At 44.2% G+C, this 12,825-nt stretch overlaps 1 protein-coding gene across 3 annotated transcripts in view; it reads right to left on the reverse strand.

Annotated features, from left to right (window-relative positions):
- Positions 1-12,825, reverse strand: part of LOC124555022 (1-acyl-sn-glycerol-3-phosphate acyltransferase alpha-like) — a 747,916-nt gene that overhangs the window by 358,839 nt on the left and 376,252 nt on the right. Inside the window, exon 3 of one of the 3 annotated variants that reach the window (XM_047128769.1) lies at positions 4,195-4,233. The exons of the other annotated variants lie outside the window; for them this stretch is intronic. The gene's annotated coding sequence lies outside the window, so the exon portion shown is untranslated. The remainder of the gene's footprint in view (positions 1-4,194; positions 4,234-12,825) is intronic. 3 annotated transcript variants of the gene reach the window in all.

Below are 12,825 nucleotides of genomic sequence, written 5' to 3' on the forward strand. Positions count from 1 at the left end.
GACATGCATGTTTTCTTTTTGTCTTACTACATAATCACGGATATTTATTATGCCACAAAGAAGACAACATTACTGGCATATGGACAAGAGACGAAATTTGCGTTTTAATAGAGCTAGTGTGGGATTTTACGCGAGTCCATTATCGCAAACAAACTACGTGGTTTACGAGCCAAATGAAGACGACGTTAACCAGTTTGTCCCGTGTACCGGTGGCGCTGTGTCACGTGACGTTGCATTTCCACTTCAATGTTAGCTGCCTCGCCCCGCATGAAGAGGACTTTACACTGAATCTGCGTGATCATCCTGTTTCATATCGCTTTTTGGTGCTACTACGAAATAATTACACGAAGTGACATGACCGATTTTCATCCTTACTCTTGTAATCTGGTACTACTGAGATCTTTACCTTTGTTAAAGGGATTTTCTTGCAATACCCACATTTGAAGAGCGCTGCCAATCATTAAATCAAATGACAATTTGGTTCAAGTTTTTCTGCAGTTGTCTACGATCGTCCAACGACGAAACATCCCCGTACACAATAGCATCGTTAGCGAACAGTCTGCTGCGAACAATGCTGCTGATCCCTTCTGATGCAACGTAAAGTATATTGAGAACATTCGAGCTCATATTACGCATACTTCGGGCACACCCGATGTTTCTTTCGTTTCTGTGGAACATTCGCCGTCCAGTATGGCTTATTCGGTCTATAAACCAAATATTCATCGAGTCAACTACGCTTTTGCAAAGACACACTGTATTTTGGTTAGCAGTTCTGTTCACCAACATATACTGTGGCAAGATGCTGCGTATGAACAGAGCAAACTGTGTTCCAAACGATCGTTTTTCCTGCATTCGTGCATATTCTTTGAGAGGCGCTTGCTTCCCTTCTGGGACAGTCATACTGTCTGAGCTTAAAAAGTGCTCTAGTATCTCTTCAGGAAAACTAATCTGTAATTTTCTGCATCCCACTTTCACTCTTTTCGAGAGAGGAGTGACATGCGTTCTTTTCCTGTGATGTGAGACTATATACTGCGCTACAGATTCTAGATAAATATAAGAGGCAGTAAAAACAAAACAAAAAAGGAGACAGGTGGGTAAGAAGTAAACTGTGCCAGAATGAGATTTTCACTCTGCAGCGGAGTGTGCGCTGATATGAAACTTCCTGGCAGATGAAAACTGTGTGCCGGACCAAGACTCGAGCTCAGGACCTTACAACAGCTCTCCTGCGAACCTTTCAGAAGGCAAAGGTCCCGAGTTCCAGTCTCGGTCCGGCACACAGTTTTAATCTGCCACGAAGTTTCATATCAACGCACACTCCGCTGCAGAGTGAAAATCTCATTCTGGAATCATCCCTCAGGCTGTGGCTAAGCCATGTCTCTGCAATATTCTTCCTTTCAGGAGTGGTAGTTCTGCAAGGTTCGCAGGAGAGCTTCTGTAAGGTTTGGAAGGTAGGAGACGAGGTACTGGCGGAAGTAAAGCTGTGAGGACGGGGCGTGAGTCGTGCTTAGGTAGCTCAGTTGGTAGAGCACTTGCCCGCGAAAGCAAAGGCCCCAAGTTCGAGTCTCGGTCCGACACACAGTTTGAATCTGCCAGTAAGTTTAAAATAAACTGTGTATTATTTTAAAAATAATCACCGTAACTGTTAACAAATTTCCCACTGTGAGACAAGACGGCCAATGCCTTCACGGAAAAATGTTTGTCGGTTCCGGAACCATGATTGTATCTACATCTACATTGATACTCCGCAAGCCACCCAACGGTGTGTGGCGGACGGCACTTTACGTGCCACTGTCATTACCTCCCTTTCCTGTTCCAGTCGCGTATGGTTCGCGGGAAGAACGACTGTCTGAAAGCTTCCGTGCGCGCTCTAATCTCTCTAATTTTACATTCGTGATCTCCTCGGGAGGTATAAGTAGGGGGAAGCAATATATTCGATACCTCATCCAGAAACGCACCCTCTCGAAACCTGGCGAGCAAGTTACACCGCGATGCAGAGCGCCTCTCTTGCAGAGTCTGCCACTTGAGTTTATTAAACATCTCCGTAACGCTATCACGGTTACCAAATAACCCGGTAACGAAACGCGCCGCTCTTCTTTGGATCTTCTCAATCTCTTCCGTCAACCCGACCTGGTACGGATCCCACACTGATGAGCAATACTCAAGTATAGGTCGAACGAGTGTTTTGTAAGCCACCTCCTTTGTTGATGGACTACATTTTCTAAGCACTCTCCCAATGAATCTCAACCTGGTACCCGCCTTACCAACAATTAATTTTATATGATCATTCCACTTCAAATCGTTCCGCACGCATACTCCCAGATATTTTACAGAAGTAACTGCTACCAGTGTTTGTTCCGCTATCATATAATCATACAATAAAGGATCCTTCTTTCTATGTATTCGCAATACATTACATTTGTCTATGTTAAGGGTCAGTTGCCAGGCGTGCCCCTCTTTATCCAAAGCAAACTGACTGCCACAAATGTCTTTCCTCGGGGCTTCAAAAATACGGAAATTGCTTGGGAGGAGATCGGTAATGTATGGAGGATTTATAAGGGCTTCCCAACGAAACTTCTGCAGCATAGTCGAAACAACCTCGACAACGTGTAGGGCCTGGGGCAATAAGGGAGAAACAAATGGCACACTTCTTCACTAGCTCTGGGGTAATGGGGCCACGCTGAAAAGTGAGGGCTATCTTAGCTCCCGTCTCCCATCTCCCATCTCGCTGAAAGCTAACTTTTTGCCTGTTCTGTGATAAGAGCTACAAGAAGCTAGATAGAAGAAAAATAAGAAAATCTTAAGAAAACGTTCCCATCGTAATCCTTCCAGTAAAGCATGGCGTGAAGACGAATAACTTGTGATGCTGCACATTTCATAGTACCTTTTTCTCCTCCTGCTTGCATAATATTTGGTTTTTGTGAATACACATTTTTATTGCTGAAATTATGCACTGCATAATTTATTAATGAGGTTCCTTTATGAGCCTACACAAATTGCAACATTTCCATACTACTATAGTTTGACAGCACAACACGTAAACAGACAGAACTTCGAACTCCAAAGTGTGTAAATCTTACAAACGCGTGCCACTTAAGACGCGCTCACATTACAGATACTTTACTGTTTATTAAAATACGTTTTCGTCTAAGGTTATTGTGGTAAGTTGTAATTCATTTGTATTAGTACAGTGCATATTTTAATATCATTTTTCCATTAGTTTATTGAACTAAACAACAAATATGGAACAGAATTTTCTTGACAGTTTTTTATTTAAGAGCAGGAAAGGTAAACATCTGAGGGCCCAAGATCAGAAGAATAAGTGTGTGAGTGTCAACTTCCCAAACAACTTCCTGAATACTTTATTTGTGAAATCAACTGAGTGCATTATCGTGTAGTACCAACACTTTCAGTTTTGTTTATAGTTTTCCTAACACTGTGGCCAAGAGGTATCTAGCTGCGATGGACACACCCCTGTGGATGAAGTGCACATCACCCTATTTGTGCCACCAGATGCAAAATATTTTCACACTGCCCTTTGTTCGAACACATTTCTCGGCCATTTTCATCTGTTCTTACGAAATTAACATAAAGTCATCGTAACTCATCACCAGAAACAATAACACAATATTGCAAAGGAATGCTCAATAAGTGAACTGTCGCTGTTCATGAAAAATGCAGTAATAATCACAACTTACACGTTGCCTTGAATGAGAGCATACAGCACTCCTACACCCGACTTCTGAACCTTTCCGATTAAACGCCAACGTCGCACTAAAGTAAATAAGTAAATGGTACCAATTCTTCACACACGTAAATTATCGACACTTCCTGAAAGCGGAAAATTAAGCATGCGAGAACGATTTTTCTTGAAAGAAGAAAATTCTTTTCTGACATAATTTGCCCGATAGCACGCAAATGATAGACTTTTCTACAGTTACGACTACAACGTTTAAACAACGATAATAAGATTCAAGCATGCAAAATCCAGTACGCAACTGCAAGACACACATAGGAGCTTCAAATAAGATAATTACCATTCTAAGTGCAATCATAGCAACCTACTCCTGTTGTAATACTGTACGATGTTCACTCGGTTTATGAAAGTTATTGCAAACGAAAAATCAAAGTACAATAGAAAAAATTGTGTTTATGAATGCGAGAACAGATACATGCCCAATGCCGCGTGTTGATCACCTGTTGAGACTGCAGCTGGTGGCGTCTGGGCGGTAGCCGCTGTAAGGAGAGGAAACATTCGAGCATGAATTGTTCTTATCTTGAGGCAGCCACGGACTCGTTAGCAGAAATTTTTCTGAGAGTTTTTGCGATAATGATGGGTTAGAAAGTGAAGCAAATTGTGATTACATTACTCAGATATCTTTTAACAGACAGCCGAAATCCGGTTAAAAAAAGGAAGGAGTGGATTCGAAATGCGACTTCTTGTGAGTCTACATTGCACGACGTTCGCTACCAGACCACGAGCAGATACAACACTGTAACAGCTTCAGGGGAAAACAACACTTTCCCCAGAAACTTCCGCATTCTACAGAGTTGCTAGGTCGTGGTGATGGCTGGACTTAGAAATGTGTGAGGGTGGCCAGTTTTATTGGTGCCTAAGTGAACGACTCGCAGAACACTGTTTTCAGCATACTGTAAAAGTAATTCGTCTGAGATTTGGTAAGAGCAATGACAGGGTGGCTGGTCAAACTTTGTACAAAAATTCCCTACGAATTCCAGGTATGAGGAGGAAGATGGTGCCAAGAAGCTCGTGATAAATTTGTGGTGAGTGCGGAGGAGGTGGGCAGGGCAGGACAGCATACCACAATAACGATCCTTCTTTCTTCCCAGCTGAGCTAAACCGATCAGCCAGAACATATGACCACCGGCCTACAATCGATATAAATCCGTCCAGGTGATAGCAGCGTCGCCTGGCGAGGAATGAGTTGCTAGTCAGACACACGCATGTTGCATGTAGTATCAGTGAGCGCGCTCTCGGTGTGCAGAAAGGGGAAGGAGTGCGATCTATCTGAGTTTGACTGACGGCAGATTGTGATGACCTGGAGGTTCGACGCGAGCATTTCGGAAAATGCGCTACTTGTCGGGTGTTCGAGAAGTGCTGTGGTGTCTTCATCACGTAGCGAAACTAAGGTGAAATCACGTCCATACGTCATGGGGTTGGGCGGCCATCCATCTTTACAGATGTCTTAGGCTGGGCAGACTGGTAAAACAGAACAGAGTATAAGTGCGTTTGAAAACACTGCGCGCCGAACACCCGGAACGATGGGCCCCCGCAGCCGACGACCCATGCATGTACAAATGTTAACACCACGACATCGGCAGCTATGACTGGATAGGGCACGTGATCCTCGGCACATGACGTTGGCGCAGTGGCGCAGCGTTGGTTGGTCTGATGCATCCCGATACCGTCATCATCATACCGATGGGAGGGAGCGAACCTGTCGTCTTCAAGGCTAACAGTTCCTTGACACCTGTACTGCGGGACGGAGACAAGCTGGTAACAGCTCCATTGTGCGCTGCGGACATTCACGTGGGCATCCATGGGTCCAGTGGAGCTCGTGCAAGGCACCACTACGGCCAAGGAGTATCGTACGCTGGTTGCAGACCACGTACACCCCTTCATGACGATCACGTTTCCTGACGGCAGTGGCATTTTTCAGCAAGATAATGCACCATGTCACAAGGCCAGGAGTGTGATGGAATGGTTCGAGGAACACAGTGGCGAGTTCCAATTGATGTGCTGGCCCCCAACTCGCCACATCTGAACCCGATCGAACACCTGCGGGGTGTGATTGAACGTAGCATCAGAGATCAGAGTTCAGAGCTCATCGCTCTCCCCTCCCCCCCATCCCACCCCGTAAGGTGACTTGAGTGTGAAGACGTGGTATCAACTCCCTTCAGCGACCTTTCAACGCCTCGTTGCTTCCACGTCACGATGCGCGCCGCTGTTACCCTGTTAAAGGTAGACATACTGGCTATTGGGTAGGTGGTCATAATGTTCTGGCTCATTAGTGTATATACCAGTCAGAAGCAGTAGTTTAACCACAGGTTTTCAAACATCGATGATTTATATAGAATAATATTCATATAACTAACACACTTTTAAATAGTAAGTATTTTAAAATAAGTGACATAAAATTCAATAAAATACAGTTTTAATGCTATGATAAAAACTCAAAATTCCCCGAGATTTTATTAGATTCCTGATATTCCCCACAGTTTTCCCCGATTTTTCTAAGTAAAACTTTGTGAGAATTCCAGATTTTCCAGTAGAATCGCCACGCTGAATGCCAGTACGAAAGACAAAAAATGGTTCAGATGGCTCTGAGCACTATGGGACTTAACTTCTGAGGTCATCAGTCCCCTAGACGTAGAACTACTTAAACATAACTAACCTAAGGACATAACACAAATCCATGCTCGAGGCAGGATTCGAATCTGCGACCGTAGCGGTCGCGCGGTTCCAGACTGTAGCGCCTAGAACCGCTCGGCCACCCCGGCCGGCGTACGAAAGACAGTATATTAGTTTAGAACCCTTCAGTTTTTGGCTACTGGTGTTTGATATACCTTTCCAAAGTGCGCTTCTCATTGCTGCGTCTCTTGGTACCAGACGTCTTAACGCTTTGGTGGAATGATTCAAGGAATTAATTAAGTCTGAAATAACAATCGAATGTTTATGTTAATATTTTTTTTGTTCACCTGTGCAGTGAGATAAGTATGAATTTTATAACGTCCGTGACCAGAATTTTGGTACGTGACTAGTAATAGTGAATACAGTAATAAAAAAGAAATGATAGTTGGCTTTTTCCTACCTATGAACAAGGAAACAGTTTATTACCAGACGCGATGTAGACTACAATTATTGCTTGCTGCTGCACATCTACTACAAAGATATCTTTGAAAATTTCCTTTTCTAGACTATTTTCTTTGTATACAGGCGTTGCATCTTCCATAGTTCTGCCCGTAGATGTATGTATCACGTTTCCGAAATATCTAGTTCTCTCGTTCCCCCACATGTACGTTACAGAGGCCAAGAGAGTTCCTCCTCGTGCACGTCATCTTTGAACCCGAATCTAAATGATACTGTTTCACCGCTCGGACATCGTGATTAGGCCCTGCAGAGCTGACGGCGCGAGAGAAAGGGAGTAGCACATGGTAGAGAGCGGGAGGGAAGCATCTAAACACAAGAACAGAGATAGATACGGTCTGGCCGTACGAAACATTCTCTACCCTCAGTGGATGGGAACACGGTTGGGTCATACTTCGGCAACTACCTAAACAGCTTGCTCTATCTGCAATATTTCTGGATCATCTCGCAGTATTTCCGTGTACTGCAGCCTCATTGCAGCAATGTTGACGGCAACACTATTGCTGCCACATATTGCCGTAACCATGTCCTTATAAACGCTGTACTACAAATGCGACAATTGTGTCGCCATTATGACCGAAACGTGGGTCTCTCTCTCGTGTGACACACACAACACACACACACACACACACACACACACACACACAATGCGGGAGGGAAGGGGGGGAGGGAGAAGTAGTCGTGACCAGCGCACGACGTTAGCGGAGGACAGTGTTTCGTCCCTTAGAGCAGCATCTCGAGGATGTGAGGAATTTAATTCCATCAATGAGACACGGGCGGGCCGTAATATTACATTAGCCTCGGCCGTGTAAACAGGGGCTAATGAAATGAGGCTGCTTTGAGCAGGTAATGGACCTGATTAGCGTCTAACCGCATTAGGGCCTCCGACCGCTCCCGCTGCTTGCTGCCGTCTCCGCTTCTTTGTGTCTGCACAGAAAAACAACTCACGCTCTGCGACACAGCCCTTACCTCTTCCAGACAGAAATCGATCGTGGCATGTGATGGTCTCACGAGGGTGTTCTTCCAAGATTTGGCAGACCCATTCGTGAGGAGATCGTTTTTGTTACTGGTTTTCCACACTTGATAACTGCAGCTCACTAGCAATATTCATCGCCATGGAGAGGGGAATCTCTTGGGAAAGATTATCTGTGATTCAACTCTTTTACTCCAGTTTTCGTAGACTTTGCACCTCGTCGTAAAAACTGATATCCACTGGAAGCATCATGTGTTGAAACTTCTTGGCGGATTAAAACTGTACGCTAGACCGAGACTCGAACCTGTGACTTCGGCTATTTATGTTCTGCATCGCGCTCGGATAGCTACGACGGTAAGAGCACAGGGGCGAGGTCAAGTTCGAGTCTTCGAGTCCCGGTGTACCACACAGTCGTAATCTGCCACTCCGCTGCGGAGTGGAACTTCATGCTCTATGACCTGGGTTGTGAGTTAAGTCATTTTTCTCATCCTTTTCTAAAAGAGTGCTAGTCCCGCAAAGTATGTAGCACTTCTATAACGTTTAGGAGTTAGGAGAAAAGTACTGGCAGAAGAACAGCTGTAAGGGCGGGTTGTGACTTGTGCTTTGATAGGGCTGTCGGAGGAACACTACCCACGAAAGACGAAAGGTCCCAGGTTCGAATCCCGGTCCGACATACAGTTTCAATCTGCCAAGAAATTTCGAAATAATGCATACTCCGCTGAAGTGTGATAGATTCGTTCCAGTGCGATCTATATTAGTTTTCTGCTACTACCTAACGAGTTTGTAATATTTCTGGCTTTACAGCCATCATATTCGGTTTAGAGCTTCAAAAATGATTCAAATGGCTCTGAGCACTATGGGACAACATCTGAGGTCATAAGTCCCCTAGAACTTAGAACTACTTAAACCTAACTAACCTAAGGACATCACACACATCCATGCCCGAGGCAGGATTCGAACCTGCAACCGTAGCAGTCACGCGGTTCCGGACTGAAGCTCCTAGAACCGCTCGGCCACCGCGGCCGGCTCGTTTTAGAGCAGTTGAGAAGGCAGCAGTGGCAAGATGACATAATGTGGTGTGAGGTACTTATGACAGGTGGTTGGTTCGGTACGGGTATCGTGAGAAAGACCGCCTAAATTGCGATCATTCTCCGAGACTGGCTGCTGCGTTCGGAAGTTGTGCGCCAGAATGATGATCTGTTATTAATATTAGAAAAACTAAACAGTTAATTTATTTGTATTTCATGTACAAGCATCTCTCAACAGCAGGCTATCAGTCTATTATTTCAAAAGCGTTAATCAGCAACAGTATAAAAAACAATAGCTAGACGAAAAGGCTGACTTCGGAGATCTTCGGATCACGCCTAACTTGGATAGCGAGCGAAATGGATCGGCTGTAAGATCAGCGCTGGTTCGGCGGTGTCGAGGGACAGACATGTTGTCTGCCGTGGTCAGTATGAGTTAAGACTTAATTAGCAATGTCTAGTTTGCAAATCAGAGCCTGTTCGGCAGTCTCGGCGGACAGATGTGTTTTATGCCTCAGTCGGGATCGGTTACGGACATAATTAACAATCTCTTGTTATTTGGATGTATAACTAGAACAGTTTGATAGTAATTATGAACTACGCAGTTCATCGTTTTGTTTGTACGAAAGTGCGAATATTGAAAATTATTTGTGATTCATCAAGTGGAATATAATTGCGCGCAGTTTCTCGTATTCTCTTAATAGAAAGCTATTGGCATCCAGTATAAACAAACTAATTGGAAATTTAATTACTTTTAAAATATCAGTTCCTCGTTAAGAGTTTATCACAGTCTCATGATAACGGATTCACGAACTACGTGCTGTTTTCTGCGCAGCGGACAACTACTATAGAAGACTGCAAGTTGAGGGACATTAATTACAACTTATGCATTCCACTCAGGGCCGTGGAAGGAAATAAGCACCTCGCATGTACTGCAGCCATAGTGCAAATGAGATCAGTTACACGTCATCTGTGGTAACACAGGGAAGGTATGAAGGAGATAAATTTTCGAGGGAAAGGATTTACCATATACACGTATACATCTCGCCCTCTCTTTTTCAACTTACTGGAAGTTCTATCGCTAGACGGTGTAGTCTATTTCAATATCCTTGAGGAGGATAATACTGAAAGACTCTGGCTTCGTAATAATATTTTGGTGCTATTAAACTAATACATTTGGACTGCATGCGCCGAATCGTTGTCATGCTGCAGTTTCATTACATTTTAATTTTTCACTGTGTCGCTTACAGAACGTGCTCTGTTTATTCTTGCTTTTTTTACATTAGGGAATAATCGAAATTCTTTACTTGACACGTATACAATCCTGTTTTGATATAACATTGTTGAAGCTTACGTTTATTTTTTAACATTATTTTCTATAGTTTCTTTTTAATATTCCATTTCACTTATTGTAGTTGTTTTGGAGTTCCGGAGCCTGTACAGAAAACTGGAATAGAGGCTAACATAAATATCACTTCCGCCCTTTTTATTGCTCATGAAAACCACATTGCATGTTGTACCACCACACAGCGAGACCTTCAGAGGTGGTGGTCCAGATTGCTGTACACATCGGTACCTCTAATACGCAGTAGCAAGTCCTCTTGCAATAATGCATGCTTGTGTTCGTCGTGGCATATTATCCACAAGTTCATCAAGGCACTCTTGCTCCAGATTGTCACACTCCTCAACAGCGATTCGACGTAGATCCCTCAGAGTGGTCGGTGGGTCATGTCGTCCATAAACGGCCCTTTTCAGTCTATCCCAGGCGTGTTCGATAGGGCTCATGTCTGTAGAACATGATGGCTACTCTAGTCGAGCGATGTCGTTATCCTGAAGAAAGTCACTCATAAGATGTGCACGATGGTGCGCGAAATTTGGTCCATGAGGACGAATGCCTCGCCAATATGCTGCCGATATGGCTGCACTATCGGCCGGAGAATGGCATTCACGTATCGGACAGCCGTTACGGCGCCTTCCATGACCACCATCGGCGTACGTCGGCCCCACATAATGCCACCGCAAAACAGCAGGGAACCTCTACCTTGCTGCACTAGCTGGACCGTTTGTCTAAGGCGTTCAGCCTGACCGGGTTGCCTCCAAACATGTATCCGACGATTGTCTGGTTTAAGGCATATGCCACACTCATGGGTGAAGAGAACGTGATGCCAATCCTGAGCGGTCCATTCGGTATGTTGTTGGGTCCATCTATACTGCGCTGCGTTGTGTCGTGGTTGCAAAGATGGACCTCACCATGGACGTCAAGAGTGAAGTTTCGCATCATGCAGCCTACTGCGCACAGTTTGAGTCGTAACACGACGTCCTGTTGCCGCACAAAAAGCATTATTCAACATGCTGGCGTTGCTGTCAGGGTTCCTCCGAGCCATAATCCGTAGGTAGCGGTCAGCCACTGCAGAAGTAACCCTTGGGCGGCCTGAGCGAGGCATGTCATCGACAGTTCCTGTCTCTCTGTATCTCCTACATGTCCGAACAACATCGCTTTGATTCGCTCCGAGACGCCTGGACATTTCCCTTGTTTGAGAGCCCTTCGTGGCACAAAGTAACAATGCGGAGGACCCCCTTCGTCTAATAGGCGCTGCTCATGCATGGTTGTTTACAACCCCCCCCCCCCCCCCCAAAGGGACTGTGTCTGCGATACAATATCCACCGTCAACGTCTATCTTCAGGAGTTCTGGGAATCAAAGTGATGCAAAACTTTTTTTGACGTTTTTACAATTTTTAGAATGCAATCCAAAGAAATATTTCACTCACCTTGTGTCATGTGTTTACTTTTTCTTTGTAGACATCTCCTTATCTCCTTTCAATCGTCCTCACAGGCTGAAATCTAAAGTGGCAAAGTTCGGGGAACTTGGTAGCCAACAAATGTGACCATTTCTGCCCATCCTTCTTCCGGCGAATGTGTATCCCTTCTGGCTGGAAGATCATATCCCCGCTCGTAGCCAAAGGAACTTCTTCCAATAAAGCTAGTAGCTCGTTTTCAAGAAATTCTAGATAACGGAGGCCTTTGGGACGACAGTAATAAAACAGGCCCAATCAACCGTTTGTCAATTATACCATATGATGCATTCACAGACAAGAGAGCTTGATCATTTGTCTCCACATGTGTTGTTGCCTATCATACCTCACAACTCATTTCAGAGAACTTCAGTAATGCAAGCTAAAGCACAACTTTACAACATGAACTTTAAAGTGAAGTGACAATCGATGAATGAACCCATCGAATCTGGAGTGCCAACATGCGAAGCGAGAACGTCCCTCTGTAACTAACTTTATCTCGGTTATCAAACAAAATTTTACACGTGTTATATGTAATTTTTTATTTTAATTACTCTAATCTACCGCGTCCTAAAATATTTACTATTCCTTCTCTAACACCCTTAGACTAGTATTTGCGTCTGTCCCTAAGATTGTTTCCATCAGTCACCTCTCCAACTACGGTTTTCACCACGTCTAGCGTCATAAAAGGCGCCTTACTATCCTCTCCCCTCTCTTCATTGTCATTTATTATTTATTCTTTGATCAATCCGCCTGCTCTTGAAGAGTCTAATTACATACCGTATTTGAAAACGTCTAATCGCTACATTTCTACCTGATAATAAAGCGTGTTTGAAAAGCGTCATCTGATTTCACAAAACTATCTTCAAGATGAACGAAAATAATAACCTGGGAAGAATTTTAACTTACGCATCGAAACAAAAGTTTACCTTGGCGCCAGTTGTTCATGCAGTTATGTACGACTTTCCGTGCTGCGTCGGGTTCACTCGTTCGCTTACTAGGGGTCCACAACGCAATAGGATTTTTGAAATTTTTTTATACTTATGGTAAGGGATGTTCATAACTCAAATATTAATCCCCCAGAATAGTTCGGTGCAACTCTCAAAAATGTTCGACAAAATCGACTTTGATGATGTCCGCCTGTTTTTAAA

Source organism: Schistocerca americana, chromosome X (genome assembly GCF_021461395.2).
Source record: "Schistocerca americana isolate TAMUIC-IGC-003095 chromosome X, iqSchAmer2.1, whole genome shotgun sequence".
NCBI classification, from domain to species: domain Eukaryota; kingdom Metazoa; phylum Arthropoda; class Insecta; order Orthoptera; family Acrididae; genus Schistocerca; species Schistocerca americana.